General features: G+C 40.1%; 1 long non-coding RNA gene across 1 annotated transcript; it reads right to left on the reverse strand.

Moving 5' to 3' along the window:
* Positions 1-3696: 3696 nt before the first annotated feature.
* On the reverse strand, positions 3697-4998 carry LOC107281348 (uncharacterized). Its single transcript, XR_001546655.3, has 2 exons — positions 4615-4998; positions 3697-4082 (listed from the first exon to the last, which is right to left on the reverse strand). It is a non-coding gene; the product is annotated as an uncharacterized lncRNA (long non-coding RNA).
* Positions 4999-16007: the final 11009 nt, after the last annotated feature.

The following is a 16007-nucleotide window of genomic DNA, read 5'->3' on the forward strand; positions in this document are numbered from 1 at the left end:
CACCTATCTAATTCCTGAACCCTTTCTCTTTGTAGAGTGAGATCCATGTTTTTTGAAGCAGCTCGTATAGTCTGTTTGAATCTTAATCGATCCATTGATTGATGAATCGGCCTATACATGCCCCCTTTCTTTTTTCTTTTCTCCTGCGAAGGACTCTAATCGAAGGACTCTAATCTCATAGTAATGCAGGTGGAGAGATGTAGAGAGATGTAGGCACTAATAAGTGGGCAACTTTGGTAAAAAGATCTGGTGTTAAGTGAAAATGTTGAGTGGTTCAATGTGGAACAATGGTAAAGATATATGTCCCAATATGCAATTTACTCGTCTTAATATAAAGATAAGCAAATCATGTATTTCCTAAGTAGTGTTCCTCCACAATGTTAACTCAACAGAAAAAAGAATAACGGAGATATATAATACATTACGCATAAAAATATAGACATGGTGGCGAGAAATTGGTCTAATTATGTTAATTAATAGTGATTTTTTAAAGGTTTGTTTCAGTTTACTCCAAAATCTTACCCAAGATAAGATTTCAGTGTCATAGTAGCTTTGGAAAACGTAATTTAACAAATCAAACACAAAGAACACAAGCAAATATATGGAATGATCTGATGAAATATATATAGTGTTGCCGAACGGGAAAGGAGAGCAAAAACTGTGAATATAACATGTCTTAAAGTATGAACCTTATCATGCTGGTGGAATAAAACATGAGCAGTACTAGTGCCAAGTACCAACTAGCTCCACTAACAGTAAGAGAAATGCATCCACGAAGAAAACTCACATGATATTCCTATTGCTTAAGCTCATGGATATAAGGAAATACTCATGCAAGCAGTATGCCAGTAACAACTTCATAATTTCACAATGAGCTGCAGAGAGATACTTCTGTTGATAACTGAAAGTTGCAAAACTAAGGTATCACACTCAAAATGATGTTGGTTGCTGGATGGCTGATTGCCAAATGAGTTGTTTGCAGGTTCTGAATTGGGGCCAGTATTTCTTAAAGGTCTAAGTTTTTTTTTTAAAAAGATAATGGAATATAATCCCCAACCTTTCACCAAAGAGCTACAAACAATTATTACACCAATTTAACAAAAACTCACACTTAAATAAACAAAATCACACATAAACTAATAAAAACTCCCACAGCATAACAAGATCATAAAAATTATTAAATTTTATTTGTGAATCTCCATCCAAAGGTCTAAGTATTGGCAGTGGTTTAGCATTTGATGTTTCAACCGGCACAGTTTGTTCAAATGCCTATAGCAACAAAGGACAATTTTTAGACCAAGCCTTGTTTCATTTGTTTGGATGGGCTGAAATCCCAGCCCTGTGCTGGGAGAAGAAGCATCAAGGTCTCGACGGTTTTTTGGGCTTTGCCGATGAGCAGTAGTTGTCTCATGACGCCGGCCGTGCACTTCCACAAGTTCAGAGTTTCAGGTAAAACTTGCATTCGTTCTTCTATCAACACACCTTGGCTTCAAACGCATCACATCACTGAACTTGTTTAGGAATTCATACTGAAACCGCGAGAAAAACAATTTCATAATCTCGATCCAAACCCCTTGGATCGATATTTCTCTCTCTTTCAGTTCCAGGTAACGATCGAAAAGAATACGTACTATTCCGAGGCGCGAGACAATGGTGGTATCGTGGAGAAGTGAAGAAAGGTGGCGTTTTAGTGGCAGCAGCCAGCAGGTCGCGTTTTAGCGTGTACTATTATTTTAGCGTACAGGTACAGCACAGAAAATAGAAGGGGTGAGGCACGGAGGCTTCGAACCCAGACCGGCAAACCTACCACCTTATGGAGCTAGTCGGAAAATCTCTGGGCGTTTCTCTACATGTACAACACAGCGGCGGGACGATTTTAGCGTGGAGAAGGGCCAATCGATGTAAACTCTGAACCCTCACGTCATTGTCTCCTTTATTTGACAGACATTGGTGTTAAAAAATGAGCCTATATATCAAAAGATACCGTCGTAGATGTTGTGATTTTATAGGGATCAATACAGAGAGAATTGCAAACGTAACGAGAACATGAAAGGTGTCAAGGAGTAATCCCTGGCTCGCCTTGATCTGCACTTCTCCTCACTCACTCAATGCGGCCATCCCGTTGCAGAGGAGCTCCATCTATAGGGGAAGATCACGTGGTTTGTGATGCTGAATTACGGATCTCTAGGGGGTTCGGAGTCTAATTCTCCAACTTACGTAAAAAAAAAGTATAATTCTCCAACCCCTTTAGACCTTGTTCAGTTTGGAGTGGAATGAAGAGAATTGAAGGGGATTGAGGGGGAATAATTCCACACCATAATAGGTGTGGAATAAATCCCCTTCAATCCGGGGATTAAACGAACAAGGCCTTAGTTAGTTTCTTCAATCATCGATATTCGAAATATGCACAAAATAAAAAAGAAAAACGTAAAGGGGTTCAACACTATTAAATTTTCTGACACCTTGGATCTATGTATTTTTTTCCTTAGAGAACTACAGGGGGGAAGCGGTGGAGGGCGATGAGTGGAATTACGTAGCTCCCCTGCCAAGATACTTTAGATTATGCACATGACAATAGTTTCATGTTTATGTTATTCTTCTTCGTCCCATTATTTTATTGCGTAGTGAACATGTTTAATAACTCATATTTGCATATAAAAGTGAAGTGTGAAAATATTAGCTCAAAATGCATGGAGGGTGCTATCATGATACAGAGTAGAGAACTACTTATTACCAATAAGCTCAAAATGCATGGAGAGTGCTATCATGATATAGAGTAGAGAACTAGTTATTACCAATAAGTTAATAAGTTATTTGAGGATCAAGATCTGCAACTTTAGCAGTTGCAGTGCAGCCGATGGATAAAAAATCAACGGCTCAGGTGGCAGGAAAATGCTGTTCAGAAAATACTGTAGCAAATTTGTACTATATCGATTACTGTAGCATAGATGGTGAAACAGGATGACAGCGAATCCGGCGTTGGCTCCATCGATCCGATGGCTATAATGTGGTCCGACTGCTAAAGTTGCAGTCGTTACTACTACAGCACCATATCTGAATTCGTTATTTGAGTACAATTCAATTCATATACATGGAACAAGAACCCATGCATAAATACATACCATCATTTTAGTGAGATGTACATAATTTTATTGATAAGTAACAATGTCATATTATAAGCAAATTCCGTGACGATATTTTTTATACACCTCAAACTTTCATTTGAGATACTAACAAACATTTCATTCGATATATTAACAAACATAAATAGTATTGAATAAATGGATAACACAATATAGTATTAAGGGGGAGCACAATAAAATTCTCATACAATATACTTTTGATAAGAATACAACCAATGCAACCACTTAGTACAACCACACCAGGCATACTTAGTACAACCTCCAACACGAGACGTGGTACCAAAATAAAAATGTTATTTTTTAAATGAATTAAGGTAAAATGAAACATAATAAACTATGGTACTTCACACCATCTTCTTGTTTTGGTTTCCTCCAAAATCTCAAATCACATATTCACTGCAAATATGAGTAAAGGATGTACTGGTATATATACACAGTGTGTCAAGTAGGGAGAGAGAGAGAGGTACAATCAACACTTCAGTCAAATAAGGTGTGATAAATATCTCAATTACAACTAGTGGTAAGGAAGTCATGAAGGAAATCATGCAAGCAGTAGGCCAATAACAAAGACATAATTTCATAATGAGCTTAAGATAAATACTTTTGTTGATAACTGCGAGCAGCAAATCCAAGGTGGCACACTCAAAATGACACTGGGTACTCCAGTACTGGATGACCATGTTTGCAGGTTCGAAGGTTCATAATTAATTAGTTTAGGTATTTCGAAAAGGTCTAAGTATTGACAGTGATTTAGTATTTGAAGTTTCAGTTGGCACCCTTAGTTCTTGAAATCCTATGAATTTCCTTTGAATTAACGGGGGCCTTAATCTGTTGTCCCGTTGACTTACTTCGCCGTCCTTGCTGTTACCGATAAGCACTGCCGGCAGAAGATAACGTGCCTCCATGGGTGTCGAGTTTTAGTCACCGAGACCCCCTCTCCTGCAATTTTCATCATAACTAGTGAATTAAATCGCACGTTTTTCCATTTCGGAATGCAAAACTTTTTAAAGAAATCATGATCAAATTCACAAATATTTGAAAAAAAGTCCAGAAAAATGCTCAAAATAATTGCTTGCTAGAGGGGCGAAATTCCTGAAATTTCCATCCCTGACCTTTGTGCGACTAGGATAGAGATGGCAATGGATATGGACCCGACGGGTTTCCACTGCACGTACCCACACCCATTAAAACTAAATATGCCCACTAAAAAACCCACACCCGCCCACGGGTGAGAAATTCCCCCATACCCGCACCCGCATGGGTGATGGGTACCCACATCCGTTGCAACAATTTCAATTGTGCACAATAATAACTCAATAAGGTTATAGGCTGCAGTGATATGTACACAGCAAGATTGAAAAACTAAGGCTCAAACAAACCATACAGGATACATACAGCCTGTCACATTGCAAAATCAACAACAAGCCATCTCTACTCATGGTCATGGCCCCAGCCGGATCCAGCGACCTACCTCACTGCACCTGCGGCGGCGCTCCTGCCGACAGCTGACCGGCGCGCGGCGTCCCTGCCCCTAAGCGGCGACCGACGCGGTGGCTATCCCGCCCCCAGGAGGCGGCGTCCCTGGCTCCCTGGACCCTGCCCCAGGCGGCGACCGACGCGGTGGATGTCCGCCTCCACGCTGGCGGCTGCCCGCACGGCGGCGCCCCTACTCCATCGGCGCGACCGAGACCGGCTGGCGGCTGGTGCTGCGGCTGTGCGCGCCTACGCGGTGGTGTGCCGGCGTGTGGCATGTGCCGTGCGGTGCGACCGTGGCTTGGCCGCTTGGGGGATGGGGGGCGGCGGAGAAACGGAGACAGGAGGGAGAGGAGAGGAGGAGAAGAGGAATAGGGTTTAGAGGAGTGAGGAAAAGAGGATTTATACCTAGGGTTTTGATGGTTGTGGGCCTTGCGCCATCTGCATATTGGGCTAGGCCTACGGGTATTTTCAACCCACGGGTTAATGGGTTCGGGTGACAGCAGAACGTACCCACACCCGTGTACCCGATGGGTGAAGGTTTTGCCCGTTAACGTACCCATGGGTATGATGTTTGGAACGTTTATACACCCTAATAGAGTAAAAACCCAACGGGTTTCGGTCGCGGGGCCCGTTGCCATCTCTAGACTAGGACCATCCTTATAAGCTGTGTTTGAGAAGTTATTTTTTCTATATATTATTTTGATTGTTGCTAACTATTTAAAGTTTATATGTAAAATAACTTGTTCCCCTCAATTAAATATATCCGATTAGTGCGAAGTAAGCGTAGCTCATCTGGTTAGGTTCCTTGTGGAGGAACTAGTCCACCTACATTCAAATCCTAAATTTGTTCGCATTTATGGCTAATTATTCTTTTAATGGTAGACGACGTACCCGTCGACAGCGAGACGTTGGTGACTTCGTCAATCTCAAGATTTGTTGGTCCAATCTTCCGAAGAGACTCATATGGATAGGGGATATGCGTGTGAACGTTCATAGAGATGAGTGTATACGCACTATGAACGTCTCAAGAAATTTATTTGATTGGTCATATGGTCCAAAAGACTGTTTGGCCTGTTCGACCAAGCCAGCCCATTAGACCTATTGACAGATCAATGAGGCAACCACTCCATCAAAGTGTGTTGTTAGTGCATGTTCAGATTGCTGTTAAAAATAAACTTTTCTAAAATTTGCCAAGTTAGCAACATTGCCAAATTTGATCGGATAGATTAAATATGGTGTTGCCAGAATTCTTTAGACAACCAATATTTAGTAACAAACTAAATGCATCCACATGTTTATTGATTTTACAAAATAAAATGGTATAGTTCAAGATAGCACCAAATCTGAACGGGCTCATAGCCTTTTTCTTCTCTCTCTATATTTTACCCGTTCCTCATCTTGATGGCTAGGATTTTTGCTTTGGTATTTTTTTTTTCCTTTTGTGAATCCCATTGCCATTATTTGATACATGACGTGGCTTATCCTGGTTGCTTCTTGAGTTTCACTTCAGATAGATTTTCGTTGTGATACCAATTATCTCTGCTATCTATTGGGTTGTGCTGCGCTGCATGCGCTGCATGAATGCCACCGGCAGCCGCGACCACTTCCATAATCCCCAAGGCGTCGTCCGTAACCTCCTCCGGTGGCCAACGCCACTGTGTGCCGGTAGGACGGTGCCAGTGATCGATGGCAGCTCGCCGGCGTCTGTGTCGCGATGGAGGCGGCTTCTTTAATTTGGCTCACCGCCCGCTGGAGCCCGCTACCATCGCCATGCCGGCCGCCTCTCCCACCCTCTCCGGCCAACCCCGTCCAGACTTAGGAAGAAAAGAGAAGAAAGAAGAGGACGGCTGATATGTGAGTCCCATATACTTTTTTTGGCTGACTAATTAGGATGTCATATTAACGAAATCAGAGATCCATACCGCTATTGGACCTAAATTTATGGTTTTGTGTAGTTTTGCGGTGAGAGGAATCTATCATGCTGGATGTAAGCATGAAAAACTAATACTAATTAATTTGACTAACAGTATGGAAGCATGAAGAAGCTCACATGATATACATGCTGTTAAGCTGCTGGATATAAGCAAATACGTAGAATGAGATGAAATATCCTATTAACTGTCCGGGCCTTCCATTTCATTTCAGCAGCATTGCCCCCCTACTTTTAACTCGGGGAGCATACTCTTAAAACTGTCTATGTGTAAAGCTGCTACTACCAATAATTTAGAGCTAGTTTATGACTTGTTTCGGTATTTTCGAAAGAAATTGAGCTTGTGTAACTTGAGAAGGGAAAAGAGCTGAATGATCCAAAAGGTGGTTTGTTCTTTGATGTTTTTTTTAAGATAAAAAAAAGGTGTGCCGATTCAGCTGTCAATTTTACTCAAAAGCAACCATGCATCTGAAAATTCAGCTGTCGATTTTATTTCAAAGCGGCGTTCGCAAAAAAAAAAAATATTTCAAAGCGACCATGCATCTGAAGATCTTCAGGCCCTCGAGCGTTGAATCGGAAGTCACCAGCTGCCGCCGCTGCTCGGACGGCTCGCCGGAGAAGAATTGCCTCAGCTTGTGCTAATGGGCCTTCTGTAACCTCCTCCGGTGGCGGAGGCGGCTTGTCCCGGCTCACTGCCGGCGTACGGATCATAAGGAGAAATGCCAATAGTTTGATGTTTATATATATGTTCTTGTTTTTGGTCCCATTATTTTAGTAATGAACATGCTTAATTACTCATAGTTCTACTTCTTAGGTGAGATGGAATCAGAGTGGCACGGAAACGATTGACTTCCAGTATTATTTCCTGATCAACCACAGCGAAATGTGTTTGTGGATTGCCCAAAGTTAGCAAGACTAACATAGCACAAACATGGCATTGTGTATTTCAAAGGAGTAAGTATTAACACATGGCATTGTGTATTTCAAAGGAGTAAGTATTAACAATAACAGTGGTTCAGTAGCTGTAGTTCCAATCGACTTGAATTAGAATTTAACATTCCTATAAAAAAAATTAGAATTTAACATGAACACACGGAACAAATAAACTTGCTTTAAGTGTGAAATATTTTGCCAATCTCAAAATGCGTGTAAAGGAGTTATGATGATATAGGGTAGAGAAATGGCTATGGGAGTAGAATTCAATTCATATACTGGAATAAGAACCCATACATAAATAAATAATACCACCATTTTAGTGACAAGTAATAGTCTTACTATTATTGGTCGAATCCAATGCTATCTTTATATTTATATATATATATATATATATCATACGACTAGACTCCACCATCTTTTGTTTCAGGAAGCTAATTTCTTTCTTTATCTATTGTATTTTCTTAATAAAAAATATCCCAATGTAAGCTATCTTTATCCATTGTATTTCCTTAATAAAAAAATATCCTAACGTAGACTATTAGGTATATGGTATTGCCGTATTCTAACAACTCATATATAGGATGTATGTTTATTCCTAACACTAGTAAAATAAAATAGAATAATCTATGGCGTTATATACCCGTCGTGTTTTGATTTCCTCCAAAATCTCAGCTTGCTAACAGGCTATGGCTAAGTTGCATTAATGTAGCCTGGCAACCAACCAAATAGACGCAGCAGACACTGCAGCTATGTGTAAAGGATCTACTAAAATATATATAACGTTTCAAGCAGCAAGAGAGCTACAACCAACACTCAGGCAAATAATGTGTGCTAAGTATGAATCTATCGTGCTGCATGTCTGATGGTAGTATAAATCATGATCAGTGCAGATGTCAAAAAAAAAAAGAAAAAAAAGATCAGTGCAGATAAGTATTCTCAGTTACCGGTCAGGCACAAAGGAAATCATGCAAGCTGTATGCCATGCATAATTTTATAATGAGCTGTGGAGAAATACTTCTGTTCATAACTGAGAGTAGCAAATTCAAGGTCACTCTGGCGCCCAGGTCTGAAAATGGTATTGGGCCCAACTCATCCAGTTGGGCCAAACCTACACTATTAACTGTCTTGCGTTTTCGTTCTCACTTCACGCAAAAAGTTTGAATCGGAGTTAATAGTGACCGGACAGCTCATTCTTATAAGCTAGCCATTGTTTAGTTTCAAACTTTTTCTTCAAATTTTCAACTTTTCCATTACTTCAAAACTTTCCTACATATACAAACTTCCAACTTTTCCATCACATCGTTTCAATTTCAACCAAACTTCTAATTTTAACGTGAACTAAACACACACCTAGTATGAATGGAGCTGGCTAAGGTAGGGGTATTATTCTCTGTGGTACAGTGTTTCTCGATGCTACAGTACTCGGTTGCTACAGTACATCACAGTGTTGGGCTGCCCGTTTTGCTGCTGGGCTTTATGGGCCGGCTGCTGCTGCTGCTTTGCCCTTTCTTTTTTGCTTTCATTCTTTTTTTTTTTTGCTGGGGCGTCACAGTGACACACTCAACATGACACTGCAGGGTAGTCTGGTACTAGATTGACTTATGGCTAAACTAGTTGTCTGCATGTTCCTAGTTAAGTTATTGTTTCAAAAAGGTTTAAATATTGACAGTGGTTTAGCATTTGAAGTTTCAATTGGCACGCACTTAATTAGTTCTTGAAATCCTTAACTACATCCTGTTGGGTTACTTTGCCGTGCTTGCTGTCGCCGGTAAGCACCGCCGGTGCCAAGTTCGCCGTCGAATGGCGCATCGCAGAAGATAACGTGGCTTGCTCATGCTGATCCAGGGGTTCGGAGTTTCAGTCCGTGATACCAATTTTCTCTGGCTTTCGTGGGCCTTTTTGCTCTGCTACGCTTGAGAGAATTTGGAGAGGCGTGTGTGTTCACTTTCTCCATCAGAGTTACATGTCAGGAAAAAAAATGTTTGGAGCAGGTAAATCTTTCAGTTTTAGTGTCTGATGATGATTGCCTACTTGCATTTGTTCATCTTCCGTCAGCATCAATTTGGATTCTTTTCTCCTCTCAAGGCTGCGTTCTTTTCAGGCTAGTAGGATTAGATTCTCCTCGTTTTCCGTTAGCACGCTTTTCAAACTACTAAACGGTGCATTTTTCTGCAAAAAGTTTCTATACGAAAGTTGCTTAAAAAAATCATATTAGTCCATTTTTGAAAAAAATTAGCAGATACTTAATTAATCATGTGCTAATGGATCGCTCCGTTTTCCGTGAACACTGTTGAGGGTGGGGAGAACGCAGCCCAAGCTTCACATCTCACATCACCTAACTCGTTAACAATTCGTTCTGGAACCGCGAGTCAAACAATTTTATATATGTTCACTTCACAATGTGGCCATTTGGTCAACAGAAAATCTCATCCAACTAGTACATGAGTACTGAACTAGATTGAATTATCCTACCAATTTCAACCCCAAATAAAATCCTCCAAAAGTAGTAGGTACAGAACCCGTCAACCAGTTGATCGACACAGCAAAGCCATGACGAAAACACGAGCAACATCATGGAAAGGAACACGCAAGGTGATCATCTCCGAAAGATCAAAATAGTGGCTCAGAATTTTGACAATGACAGCAAGTCATATGGTAGAAGGATGGAAAGGAACACCCAAGTGGCCAAATTTGTGGAGCATGTTCAGTACAGATTTTTGTCAAGTAGAGGTAGGTATGTGTGGTTCAATATATCCAGTCAGAAACTAAGAATGTAAGTTTTGATGGATAATCTCTGTTCGTCCCAAAAAATAGAAAAAAGAAAACTTCATCTCATCCTCATATATTCCCCCTATATATAGTGTGCCTATATTTACATGGACTTTTTTGAGAGGTATATTTACATGCACTATGTTCTTCTCAGCAAATTAAAATGTGGAAGGATTAAAGATTGGCACTTGGTTGTAAAAAAAAAAAAACTCTATGAACTATATGACATGGATAAATACGGACAGATTGAAAATATTTTGGTTGAAGGTAAGACGTTATATCCTACATAAAATTGTTTCAGTCAAGTTTATCTGCACCTTCATCTAGTCCTGTCAAAAGGCGATAAGAACGTGAGTTCACATTTAAGTTTCATAACATCCTTATATCGTTCTTCACAAGTGTATACATTTAGTCCGATGGATAAATGCAGATGAAGCCATCCTAACTTTCGTTTTCTTGGCTGAACAAGCAATGCAAGGGCAACAAATTATTTGATCATACAAGTATACAACCATGAGTCTCTGACCGCCTGCTACTGCTGTCTGTATCTTACCAAATACTCCTACCAACTCCAATCTCTCTCAAGCATTAACCTACAGAATTTGCAGTTCTTCACGGTATCGCATTTCCAGCTAATATTTTTAACGATGCAAGTTGTATCCAACCTATTAAATGAAAACCGTTATCTAAAACTAATGAAAATCCATGTTAATAAATCTTATATTCGCATGTTTTACTCCAAGAGGACATCCAAAAGTATTACACATTTGCATGTATTATTCAACCATCGCTTAATTCTAAGCTAATAGTACATATAGTTTATTCAAGCTCACAATGATATTTAGCTAATCATTTTGGGATGCTTAGGTCCAACAACCGTTTATAATTCTTCAACTACACGTGCAGTTGCAAGAATACTATTATCCTATGGTTCAGTCCAACTAAAAATGCAGCCGGCGAAGTTTCATTAGTCCAACCATTTGTCTTTTGGTGTCAGTTAGCATGGGCAAAGTTTCAGAGTAGGAAGTTGAACAATCTACAGCCGAACCTAAGTCCAACACAGACAAAGACAATCTCGCCGCTTCCGATGTCGCATACGAGCGTCTCAATGTCTGAATTTTTAGATGTTAGTAAAAGTCTCGAGTACAATGCGTCTCAGCAACCGCTGATTAGCTGGTTAGCATGCATGTATCCTGGTTCAGAGTTCAGATATACATGCAGAGAACAGAACTGTTCACCAACCCTTTCTCCAAATCCTTCAAACAACTTGATCTTTCAAGTCACAGGATGAGTCACCTGCAGGTATTCAGTTTGAACTTTGAACTGTACGTTTTCTTCAGCAATCGGATAAGGGTAATCTGAGGCTTTTGATGCGAAGAAAGAATTTGCTTTAACAAAGCAATTGTTCAGACAAATCCATACTCGATCTCGAGGCCACATGTCATTTGTAGTCAAATGTACATCAAGATTCCACATTAGTACCAGTGCAATTTGACAGGAACATACTAATTTTGATTACTTGATATACAAATTAATAACATATAGATCAGTGCGTCTGGGCATGATTACTCCCAAGTTGGTGTTCAGAAAAAACTGCTGCAACTGCCGCTATCAAAGTACTTCTACTTACCAAACATGTCGCAACAGTGCATTTCAAAAAATTGCAGTTTGACCAGTCTAGCACGTGTGATATCGCTCTCTGGATGCATATGCATCTTGACCATTTCATCTTTGTGTACTGACGAGACCTGAACAACTGAACATGCAGCAGAGGAAGCTGCTCCGTTCTTGTGGCAAGTTCACCTTTTCTTTACCTAATAATTAAGTTTAGCATAAGCCTTGTGTAACATGAGTTGAATCCTGAATGGTGTTGGGATTTCTTCTGACCATGTTGACAACAACGATTAACGCTGCAAGATGACAAGCTTGAGAAGTTCCTTTCGTGGACTTGGCCTAACGTAGTTGAAAGAGTTCAGATATCTGAAGAAACAACATGAAAGTTTAACTTTTGGAAGAAAAAAGCACAACTTTACTCACCTAACCATGCAAAGTATGAATTCCAATATGAGACGAGTCATGCTTCTGATTAAAGAGTATGGAGCAGAATACGGATTACGTAATTCTGTTGAGTTCGTGTTAGTTAGCGCTTCATGAACCTCTTGTTTTTTCTTTAACACATCAAACTCCTTTTTATGGACTACTTTCTGCTAGAATATATGCACATAAATGAGTTTTTCGCCTCAAAGAAAAGGATTAATTCCTTGAATCCTCGTATGCCATTTGAGCATTCGTTCACATCATGCTTCTGAATGCAGAAAGCGGATTATTCAGACAGTATCAGCTCTGCGGCTAATGCTTATCCACAAAACCAAAGTGCAAGTGATCTTCCACACAATCTTGGAGGCAAGGAATCGAATAATCCCAGTAACCCAAGCCCGTTAACTAAACTGACACGATTTTCCAACGATGTAACAGCCGATGGACACCCGTATGACCGTCGAGAAGATTAGAGAAGATTCTTCAGGCACAGTAACACAAAGACAGCAGCTACCATTGCATCTCACCAGATGTGAATTCTACCAGTCATTTCTGAAAGCACAGATCAGCATGTTGTGAATAGATACTACTCTGAAAGAAACGGCGAATATAGAGCTTGTTTGAATTGAAACCAAGTATTTCAAGTTTTGTCCTACCGAAATTTTGGCAGCCTCAGTAATATCAAATGAATGTTTGGTTTGTTAGTACCCACACTCGTTTAAATTCTGTGCTACCGAATTTGGTTTTGGTACTACCGAAATTTTGATAGGATAAAAATTAGCTCCAAACCAAACTGCCCATATTTTGAGCATTTCATTTTCACAGCACAGTTAAGCACGCACTAAGCCACTAGTGCCACTAACTAAAACAGAAAGAGAAAGCTTTCGTTTTCAGGCTAACTACCTCCTACACTAGCAACGTGGCCCTCCAGATTTATAGTCCTAGAATATGTCACATAGATGTACTAGATTGTACTTATATTGAGATCGACGGAGTATTGGATCTGGAATCTCTCAGGTCACAGGGGCCATGGATGAAGAAAGAAGACGCCGAAAGGTCACTGTGTCCTGCATTGCCAATCATCTGGGAGCTAGTAGATCTGAATTTTCTGAATCTCTGATCCTCCTCAGCTGGGGACACACCACATGCTGGGGAAGCTGGGGAGGCGATGTAGGCCGTCTGATCAGCAAATGGACGGCTGAGATCGAGCAGGGGTGAGTAATAAGATTCTAGTTAAGTACTCCCTAGATGCTCTGCAGTGCATGAAATCATTTCATTCACTTGTGACCAATGGTAGGCCCCGGTTAAAGAGGATCATGTAGTACTGTGGAAGTGCTGTTCTTATGTAGGAGTACCAACCATGATGAATAATAATAGTATTGGCTGAAACCTAGCTTTGTTGCATCAGCAACCACCTGTGTGGTCACAATACTGAAGCAACCCTGACCAAGTGTATATAAATTTATGAAGTAGAGTATATGGAGTATGTAGCGATGTTTCTTCTTCCCTCTAAGGATTAGGGCTCCTTTGGAACAAAGGGAAAATTGAGGGATTTTAGGGCTTATTCGGTTCGTAGGATTTCCAAATCAAAAGAATAGGAAAAATAAAGGATTAGAATGTCGCGTGCACTCCATTACTTAGGAATTTTTCGAAGAGGTCTCATCTAATGCTAAAAATCTTATGGAATTAACTTGTAAGACTACAATCCTTAGGAATTCGATAAGATCTATTACTATAAAACGAATGATGCGCATAGGAAAAAAATCCTAAGGATTCAATTCCTACAATAATCCTCTAAACCGAATGAGCCCTAAGAGGATTGAAATCCATTGGAAATAATTCATACATGCTCCTTTGGAACGAAGGAATGAGCTCCGCAAAATCCATTGAGATTCCTATGGAATAGTAACTTATTTCATAGGAAAGTAAGCAAGAGGCAAGACCTCATGTTTTCTCTTATTTTTCTCTCAAAATTCATGTGTTTTTTTAAGTAGTACTACTACCAAACAACATTTTTACAAATTACTCTGGATCCACTTCCCGTAGGATTCAGTAAGCCTTGACAACTATTCATGTATTTTCTAAATCATGTCTCAAAGCAACCTAATAAGCCAGCATTCTTCTCCTCAAAACTTTGGGTGTGTTTAGTTCACGTCAAAATTAGAAGTTTGATTAAAATTGGAACGATGTGACGGAAAAGTTGAAAGTTTGTGTGTAGAAAAGTTTTGATGAGATAAAAAAGTTGAAAGTTTGAATAAAAATTTTGGAACTAAAACTCGGCCTTTGTGGATTAGATGATCACATCTCAAATGCTAGTCACATCAAACAATGGAATGTCCAGAAGGTTAAAATACTGGTACATATCTAAAGAAACATTTGCTTCACTATGGACCAACATGCGTTCAGACTTCAGAGACACCGAACCTGAAGAATAATGCTGTCGCGCTCGTAAATCCAGCACTTGGCTGCCGTCGGCCGAAGCCGCTCAACCTACTCCGGTCCACGTATCCGAAACTCCGAATCCACCGATAAAAAATTCAATATTTTCTTTTATATATACTACGATTTTGAGAAGCTGTGATCTCATATATGAAATGAAACCTTCAGGTTCAGTGCTCATATGAAACCTTCCAGGGTTCATCACACCTACTACGAGGAACCGGATGACTGACACGCAAGAACACAAGGTCTGAACCGGTTGGTTTTTCTCTCATAGGATAACAGCAACATGACACTATGACAGCAGCATCAAGTAGTAGTAGAGGCTGCGTTGAACGGATTGAGTCACTTGCACACGAATATCTCGGAGGATTATTCAGCGATTCCAATGGCAACGGCGACATCTTTGCCCCTGGGCTGAATCAAGCCAAAAACATTGGCCGAAATCGCATCTTTTTTATTTAAGTAGTGCTAGTCCAGGTTCACCTTTTCGATTGAGTGCTGGATCGGCGGTACGACATTTTTCTACCAAATTTCGACAAATTTCAATCAAATTTTGGTCAAATTTTACTGTTTCATATCTGAATAAACCATTTAAGTTTTCATCCGGAATCTGCCTTTGACGTCGTAACCTCGAAATTCTTCGGGTTTTAGGGGCTGTTTGGTTTCCAGGGACTTATTCCAAGTCCCTGTCACATCGGATGTTTGGACACTAATTTAGAGTATTAAACATACTCTAATTACAAAACCCATTCCATAAGCTTGGACTAATTCGCGAGACGAATCTTTTGAGTCTAATTACGCCATGATTTTGACAATGTGATGCTACAGTAAACTTTTGATAATTATGGATTAATTAGGCTTAAAAAATCCGTCTCGCGGATTAGCTCTCATTTATGAAATTAGTTTTTTTATTAGTCCATATTTAATACTCTAAATTAGCGTCCAAACATCTGATGTGACATGGGCTAAAAAGTATTAGCCCCATCTAAACACCCCCTTAGTACTAGTAGACTAGAGTAGAGGCTAACGAGAATCCAAGAGGTGGCCGTTTCTTTCCCGCCTTTTCTTCTTCTAACACCGGCTACTACTCACTCCGTCCCAAAAATAACCTAACCCTGGATTTGAACCTGACATATCTGTGTCCAAGTTTAAACCTAACATGTGTCTAGGTTTAAATCTAGGATTGGGTTTTTTTTGGATGGAGAGAGTACGGAGGGTCCAGATTTAAATCTAGGATTGGGTTTTTTTTTTTGGAGGGAGAGAGTACGGAGGGA

This window comes from Oryza sativa, chromosome 6 (assembly GCF_034140825.1).
Source record: "Oryza sativa Japonica Group chromosome 6, ASM3414082v1".
Lineage (NCBI taxonomy): Eukaryota > Viridiplantae > Streptophyta > Magnoliopsida > Poales > Poaceae > Oryza > Oryza sativa.